Source organism: Chelonia mydas, chromosome 19, assembly GCF_015237465.2.
Source record: "Chelonia mydas isolate rCheMyd1 chromosome 19, rCheMyd1.pri.v2, whole genome shotgun sequence".
Taxonomy (NCBI): domain Eukaryota; kingdom Metazoa; phylum Chordata; order Testudines; family Cheloniidae; genus Chelonia; species Chelonia mydas.
The window spans coordinates 4,530,053-4,538,996 of NC_051259.2; the positions used below are offsets into that span (position 1 = coordinate 4,530,053).

Genomic DNA, 8,944 nt, shown 5'->3' on the forward strand with positions numbered 1-8,944 from the left:
CATAAGGAGGCAGAGGTCCCAAAAATTGACACCGTGGCTGCCTTCTTTCATGCCCAAAGTGCAAGTCATGGAAATTACAGCTGCTAGCATTCACGATGCTCCATTTTCCACTGCACTGAGACGGTGCACTGCATGCATACCTCTTCCATAAACTCCTTCTGTGATGTTGGCCAAGACTCTTATTCTCCCTGTACCACCATTCCATTATAATGCTTCCTTTTATCTACTTCATGTCCATTTATATCATAAGCTCTCTGGGGCAGGTACTGTATCTTCCTGGACAAAGCCTAGCACAATGGGGCCCTGAATTCAGGGTTGCTAGACCCTGCCCTAATGCAAACAACAACAAGGTAAGATACAGGAAGCCTACTCAGCTTCCCACTGGATGTAAATATTATTTTGAAGTCACAGACTAGAGAAGAGGGAGAGAGAATTTTCCCTCCTGCCTCGTTGCCAATAAAAGTTTGAGAGATAAAGCATTTACCTAGCGTGTGTATTTTAAGCGCATGGACAATGTTTTTTTAACTATCTAGAGAGCAAAGCATTTCCTATGTACAATAATCATAGTAGTATTTTGCACTTTCAGCGGTGGCCCTCACAGCACTTTGGAAGCAGTGAATTAAGCCTTATAAACCCCCTGTGACATAGGTAAGTGTTATTATCCCCCTTGTACATTATACACAGAAATTTCTGCTGCAACTGAGCGCTACGGGGAAATGAGTAGGTGAGATTTTCTTTTTTATTATCTTTTTAAGCCTCAACGTTAAGTGATTAAAGCCTCCCTCAAAACCAGTCTCAGGACAGGAGACCAAAATAAATAAATAAATAAATAAATAGGCCTCAATTCTGGATCTTATTCTTGCCCCTTTCCGAAACTCCTGTAGCATAAAAGAGACTGGAAAGCTGCTGCAGTATTGCCTATCCCAAATGGTCAAAAATCCTGAATTACACCCCTCTGGCCCCCACCCAAGAAATGAGATCGTTTTTCAGCCAATCACGAGACTTAAATGAAGAAATAAATGTTGAGTTCTTGTTCTTTTGCTTCTCATTTTTGAGCATTCAGAGGTCTGAGCTCTTCTCTGCAACCATGATGGCTAGAAACGCCCCTTTTCCAATGCAAGGTGACAGTTTGGTGTAATCACCTCACCACAGGACCTGGGGCTTTAAAAACAAAAAAACAAAAAAATAAGGATTGTGAAACTTGCAATAAAAATGCCAGAGCTGGCAACACTGCACTGGATCTCCCCACTCAAGCATTCCTGGGTTCAGGAGGTTTGCCTAGGTGGTACAGGGCCAGCAAAACAGCCCAATGCCGCCACCCGCACGACTTCTCCCACAAGGAGGAATGGAGTGGCTGGGGAACGGGGGTGGCCAGAGCGCACTGTGCTCCACCTATTCTGCGTGCACCATTCATGTTCCTAGTTAAATGGAGACATGTAGAATTCAACGTATAGCAGAATTCTGGCTCTGATGCTGCAGACGCTTCGTGCCAGATTTCCCTAAGAGCTCAGCTCCCTAAATGAAGCAGCCAGATTTCCAAAAGTGCTCCGCACCCCACTGATCCCATAGAGATCTTGTTGCAGCGTGGGGAAAATCTGGCCACTTAATGTGAATCTGCCTAAGTACTTCTCGGTCTAGGTATTTACGTGGCCACCACCACTGTAGTTTCTGTAGGCCCTGATTCAGCAGCAAAGCATTATGCACATACTTAAATCCATTCCTTTCTAGCAAAGCACACGTGCTTAACTTTAACCCTCACCCCATTGAAGTCAATGGAACTTAAGTATGTGGTTCAAGTTAAGCACGTGCTTCAAATTAAGCAGCGGCTTATGCGCCTTGCTGAAAAGAGACTGTTTGCTGAATCAGGGTCATACTGAACCATGTGCAGAACGAGGGTAGGCCACTTTATTTTTAGCAACTGGTGGGTACAGAAGGTATCCAATTAACATCCTTTGCAACTTTTCTGACTACAGTCGAGTTTCTTCCCCCTCCTCCTTTCTTTTTCATATCGCGCACCACTTTAGATGTCTCTGTCCTATAAACACCGCATGCGTGATACATCAGTAAAGACTGGCAACGGTTGCTTCACTTTCACTTGTCAGCCGGTTATAGTCACCCTCCTAATTTAAGTTCATCCAGCTGGAAATGTACGCAATTGATGTGAACTTGACAAAAAAAAAATGCTTTGGGGGTTTTCGTCCCCTACATCTCCCTTCAGCACAGCGTGTACCTCAGTCAATCATGTGGGCTTGGTTAAGCTACAGATCTATTATCGCCTTCCATTTCCTGCATCTGCTCAAGCAGGACTTCCACCAAGAGAGAGCTTATATGTGAAGAAGGTGTAAAATAGATGGATCTATATATTTCGGTTTCTTGGTTGTCATTGGCACCTAAAAGTGAAATTGCAGTGAGGGGAACAAAAAAACAAAAAACAAACAAACAAGTAATATTTTTTTTTCCAATTACAATTGAGATTCTGCTTGGCTGATCACTGCTCTGGCCTGCTTTCTGGGAGGGATGTAAGGACTGAAACACCTCCAGTTTTATGTGTATTCCTCTCATTTCATTCTCAGCCTCTTCCTCACGAAAGCTTATGCTCAAATAAATCTGTTCGTCTCTAAGGGGCCACAAGTCCTCCTGTTCTTTTTGCTAATATCTATAGTGCTTTGTGCTTTCAAACTGTGCCGAATTGGTTATCAGTCTCCTCTAGCCAGATGCTTTCTCTCCCATCCACTCCCTGTGTTTCTCTCTCGGCCTGATTCAGGGCAGCACGCATGTATGTTCACGGCATGGTTAGAGTTAAACCCATGTTTTAGTGAATCAGGGCCTAAGGGTATGTGCCCACTTGAGATGGAGCTGTGACTTCCAGCTCAGGTAGACGTGCACACAAGCTTTGAACGGGCTAGCAGGCTAAAGCGGGCAGTGCAGTGGAAGCGGTGCATGCAGCAGGACGGTTTAGCCCAGCGTTTCTCAAATGCAGCCACCAGGGGCTTTTCTTGCGGCCACAGCGCCCTGGGCAGTGACTGGCAGTTTAGAGCCATTTACACTGTCTATGCTAGGGGCGAGATCCTGTGCTGCAACTGGGAGGTGACGCACAGAACTTGCAGCCCTGGGGGTAAGGGACAAAGATGATTTTACGCCACCTCTGCACCCTTGGGTTCCAGGCTACTTTAAGGGCTGAAGCAACTCCTGACGTAATACGCCCCCTTCCAGCCCCCTGCACTAGAGCTTGTGAGGGGAGCCACAGAGGATAGCCTCTGGTTCTCCCACACAGTGCCTAGGCCAGGAATATCTTCTTCCAGTCAGCGAAGGGGTTTTTGCCTGTTCTATTTGTATTGTGATTTTCATTGCAACGTCTGGCCCCTGTACCCTGCTAGGACATGCAGGGCTGAGGATCTCGCCCTAAAGGTCTGGGAGGTGAAATTAGGGCAAAACCCATGCAGACAAGGCCTCTGTCTCCTTCTCCCCATCCTTGTTCTGCTTCACTTGAGGAAAAACCACCCCAACGGGCAGGGTCTTGCAATATCTGTCCTTGGGGACTCCCTCTTAACGCTCCCTGGATCTGGCTGATGATTCAATATCGACTGAAACAGTAGGGAAAAATCTACAGCCGAGAACCGAGTCTTACGTGGGCCCAAGTGGCATCGGTTCGACGTAAAATCAACATCAGGCTGGGAAAGCCAGGTGTGATGCAGACAGCCGCATCAAATTCGATTCCAAGACTTATGGGGGGAGAGGGAAAAATTTCACCCGCTGGAGCTGGAACTAAGACACAGCCTTTGTATCCAGCCTTTCCCAAACCAGTGACAAAATGACTCATTGAAAAATTCCCCGAGCTGTTCTAATTGTAAGCACTTTGAAGAAGTGTCTCTCACTGTATATACGTACAGCACCTAGCACAATGGGGCCCTGCTGTCGGTTGGGACCTCAAGGCACAACTGTTATATAAACCATTATGAATAATAATAGGAGACCAGACTCCTGAGTTCTGTTCCTGGCTCTGACACTAAATCCCTGTGATCTTGCGTGGGTACCTGACCCCTCTCTGTGTCTCAGATTCACCATGCTGTCTCACAGTAATACAGTCAATAAAATGAGAGACCAGACAATTTGGCCAAGGGTTTCACATGGGCTAGTGATTTTTTTTTTTTTTTTTTGGGGGGGGGGGGTGTCTTTGATTGCAGGGAGCCCAACTTGAGATGCCGTAAAGGATGCTCAGATATTTCCTGAAAACCAGGCCCCCTTTAAAGGGCCTCAAATCAGACATTCCAAAATTAAGGCATCCCCAAATACGCTACTCACATTTGAAAAATCTCGGCCTACGATTCTCTGCTCTCGTCGTTGCCTCGGCCTTGGCAAGAAGGGTCTCAGAAGAGTGCAGTAAGAATCGTGTGTGTTTCAAGCCTCTATTTTTTCCTTTTTTGCAAGAAAACGAAATAAAAAAATAGAAAAATAAGGGGGGTGGGGGAGAGTATACACAGCAGCTGTGTGGTGTCAGCTTCGTTCTGTATCCTGGACCCCTAACGGGAGCGGACAAGAGAAGATGTAATGAGTTTGACAGCCAGGGTTTGAAAAAGATCGGTTATGTCAAGCGGCCTCACAGTTCCAGGAAAGCAGGGAACGAAAGGAGTGGTGAGGACAGGAAAAAGAGAAAGATAAAAAAAAAAACGTGCAGCGTGTCATGGGAACAGCTCTGGCAATAAGACCCTTTCAACTGCAATCAATGGTGACACGAAGAGCCAGGCGGATGGGTGTTCGGCTGACCCCGCAGGGCTCAGAACAAGCCAGGGGTGCTTCAGCTTAGTGAGAATCTGACCTGATGCGTTGCCTTCTGTAATGATCAACGTAGGCCTCAAAAGCACCCACGGTTCCTCCTTATGATTAACTGAAGGGAGGGTGGACAGAATATGTAAAAAATACTTACAGAACGTACAGTCATCGGTAGGATCCGAACATCCACCTTTTGTTATCCAGTACGCAGGCTCCTCCTCCTTGAGGTAAGGGATACATTTTTCTCTCTAGCAGTAAGAAGCAGGCTTTTGTTGTCACTAGGTTTCACCACTACAACCACCTATGATCTCTCTTTCTCTCTCACACACACACCCTTCTCTTCAGAGGCAACGTGGAGGTGGGGGGGGCATGGGGGATCATTTCCCGGCCTTCCCCAATTTCTGCCTTCCATTTAGCACAGAGGTTTTCAAACAGTTTGAAAACCACCGCCTCCTGCCAGGAGCCAGCGGATCGGAAGCTGGTGGAAGCCACCTGGCCTCTGGCTCTCCATGCGGTGGGAGCTGGGGCGCTGGCTGGCTGCCTGGCAGCCCTCCCTGCCCTGTTCCCCGAGCCAGGCCACCTCTGCACAGCCGGGCACGCCCCAGGCAGGGGGTGGCACAGCTCCGAGCTGCACCCCTTACGCCCTCTTGCCTCTCCTGGAGCCAGACCCTGCCCACAGAGCCCGGCTGCCATGAGATGCTCCCCAAGGCCTCCTTCTGCCTTGGCGCGCCTGGCTCTGCTGCTGCTCCTCAGCCCAGGGGCAGTCACATGCCGCCCCCCCAAACTTTAAATTATGCCCCCTCACCACCAAGAGTTACACATTGTCTCTGCCTCTCTTTCTCTCTACGATCCAGCTCCTTTGACATTAACATGAGGCTTAACATTAATTTGGGAACTGGATCAGGTCCTAACCTAGTAAATTGACACCTGCATGCTTAGAAGAACTATAGCTGACTGGGACCGAGGGGGCATGCTGGGAATCGGAGGGGCCTTGCTGGAGCTGAGCTACAGACTAACCCCAACCATCCAAATATGGACAGCAAAATTCAGTCAGAAGTAACACAATGGAGAAACACACTAACCAGGATAAATAAAAAGAGAGAGACAAGGTGGGTGAGGTAATCTCTCGTATTGGACCAATGTCCATTGGTGAAGGAGACAAGCTTTCAAGCTGACAACTTGTCTCTCTCACCAACAGACTTTGATCCAATAAAAGATATCCTCTCGCCCACCTTGTGGGTCTATTATCCTGGGACCAACACAGCTGCAACAACATGGCACATAAAAAATAGACAGTTGAAGAGACGCAAGAGGCTGTAAAATTCAGTAGAGCTATTTATATTTCTTGTAAACTTCTGGATACGGGTCCACAATGTTGCATATTCATCCCAACGGAACCACTGATCCTTTTGACGTTTGTCCAGCATGTGGCTGTTTTTGACTTGATCACAATCTATAAATATGTACATCGTGTGGCAAATTGCCAGTACGATTACGATGAGTCCTGCACTTCCTCTTCTGGGGGGGTTCAGGGCGCAGTTTCCTGCCCCTGAACTAGGGTATTTACTGTCCCACTAGTAACCCAGAGAAGGGTAGTGGAGAGGGAGGGACCTGGGCCCACCCTCTACTCCAGGTCCCAGCCTAGGGGCTCTAGGGATAGTGGTAAACCACTTGAACTAGTGTTTCCTTCCCCTGGGTTACTTCCCTCTCCTGCTCTTCAGCTTGTGGGGCTTCTTGCCCTCTCTCTCTCTGCACAAGCCGGGTGTCTCTTTACCTAGGGTCTTGGTCTTCTAGCCAGCCACAGCACTTCTCTACTTCAACTCCTCCAAACTGCACTCTGCTCCAACTCCTTCCCCTGGCTGATTGAAGCAGGGCGGTTTTATCAGGTGACTAGCTTCAGGTGCTCTAATTGGCTTCAGGTGCTTTTAATTAATCTATAGAAACCTTTCTTCCCTCTACAGGAAATAAGGCTTCTCCTCATCCTGGGACTTACATATCTCTCCTATATCACTCTCCTGCTGCCTTCTGGCCATGCTGTATCACATAGGGCAGAAAATTTCTGAAACCAGAAGGTTCTTTAATCCAGCAGAAAAATGGCATGATACAATCTAATGCCTGGAAGGTGAAGCTAGACAAATTCAAACTGGAAGTAAGGTGGAAATTTGCAAGGGTGAGGGTAATTAACCACAGAAACAGCTTCTCAAGGGATGGGATGGATTCTTGGAGTCTTTAAATCAAGACTGAGCATCTTTCTAAAATATCTGCTCTAGTTCAACTAGAAGTTTTGGCCTTGATGCAGCAGTGACAGCAGTGGTGAAAATGGCCTGTGTTATGCACAGTCACAATGGTCTCTTTTGGCCTTCAAATCTACGAATCAGAACGAGAGACTTTGGTCTGTGACTTCACAAAAGTCCCATTGGTTGACACATCAAGCAAATAGCTTGTTTCTAACATACAAACTGGAAATTATATGTGTAGAAATCTCTCTTTTAACACCCATTTCACACTGAAAAAGGAACCGTCTTTGCTCTTCTTTGAACAATGTGGCCATCTTTTTGAAGCCACCTGAGATGGTAGAGAACTGTTATAAAACCATGCAAAAGACAGGATAACGGGAATCATCTACTGAACAGTATGGCTAGGACGCCTTTCAATTGTCCACACGCTGGTCAGGAAAACATTGCTAGAATTCTACTACCAACACCACATTTAAACACTGCTGCAGATTGTGGTAATAACGGGGATTCCCAAATGTTGGAAGCAAGTTTCTTGCACCCATTAATGTAAAAGTCCCCAGAGATGAGGTGAGCAAATAGCAGGTGATTTTTGTCCCCATGGCGATTAACTGACGGAATTGACACAACTTTGCTCAGAGCAATTTAGTCCTACAATAACACAACAGTAGCAGCAACTCCCTGCTTAAACAAAGCTATGCAAGTTGAACACAAGCAATTTACAGCCCCTGTTGTACTCAAGTGATATTTGATTATATCTCAGAGAGCTGAATGGGCAACAAAATCACAAACCAATTTTGTAGCGTAGCAGCTGTACGACTTGTTGTGCAGTGTTGAGATGGCAGGTCAGACTAGGACATGAATGGAAGGTCTTCGCTTGCAAACACATATTGTCAGGCACACTTTAGAGTGCTAATTTTGAAAGAGGTTAGATTGGAAGCTTTCCTTTATATGGAGGGCATGATGGGCTGAATATTATTTCTGAAAGGAGGGCAGCTTATTTCATAGTCTGAGAAACCAGCCTCTCAGAAATATACAGCCTTGTTGAAATACCTGGGAGTGATCGCTTTTCTTCAGCTCTGCGCTATGTTACTGGACAAATAAATAAAACACAATTCAAATTCAGCCCCTGCGTTGTCGATAAAACCATATGACACTTTGACTCAGGATCAAGTCATTCTGGAAGGAAGGCAGCATTTACTAAAGCTCGATTGAGTTTGATTTAGGGGAGGAATACGTTGGAAGCAGTAAAAGTCGACACTAAAATGTCTCCTTTTTTCCCCCCCTCTTAAAAAAAAGGTTTTTTGCGGGATTGAAATGGATGAGAGGAATCGAAGCCAATTTCACACCAGCCCAGGGAATATTTCAAAGATGAGTGTTTCCATAAGCTAATTGGTGGCCATTATCGTGAAATTATAAGGCAGCGGGAGCAATTCAGCCTTGTCTTTTATTTTTTTTAACGATTATTTTCCAAGAGATGTCTCCATCTCTGAATAATTCCACCCACCCAAACACAGCCGATTCCATCTGCTCTGTGGCAGCCCCGCTGCCAGAGCTTCACATCCCTTGTCAAGCAGGGGCTTCACACGGGAAGGTTCCCAGGTCCTAATAATGACAGTGGTGGCAAGTGATAAGCATGGATCTGTGATGAAAGATTCCACAGATAACCAAGCAACACACCATTAAAACGTGGCCTCAGTCTCTTGTGAGATGCCAAGGTCAATAAAAGCCTCCCAGGGAAGTTTCAGAGTAGCTAGTTTCAGAGTGTTGGTCTGTATCTGCAAAAAGAAAAGGAGTACTTGTGGCACCTTAGAGACTAACAAGAAGTGAAACTATTTGGCTGTTTCCACTGTAAACTGAGTCATTACACACATTTCAGAGTAACAGCCGTGTTAGTCTGTATTCGCAAAAAGAAAAGGAGTACTTGTGGCACCTTAGAG

The 8,944-nt window shown here is 46.3% G+C and overlaps 1 long non-coding RNA gene across 1 annotated transcript; it reads right to left on the reverse strand.

Moving 5' to 3' along the window:
- Nucleotides 1-1,926: 1,926 nt before the first annotated feature.
- On the reverse strand, nucleotides 1,927-6,606 carry LOC122463335. Its single transcript, XR_006286596.1, has 4 exons — nucleotides 6,545-6,606; nucleotides 4,925-5,018; nucleotides 4,303-4,416; nucleotides 1,927-2,390 (listed from the first exon to the last, which is right to left on the reverse strand). It is a non-coding gene; the product is annotated as an uncharacterized LOC122463335 (long non-coding RNA).
- Nucleotides 6,607-8,944: the final 2,338 nt, after the last annotated feature.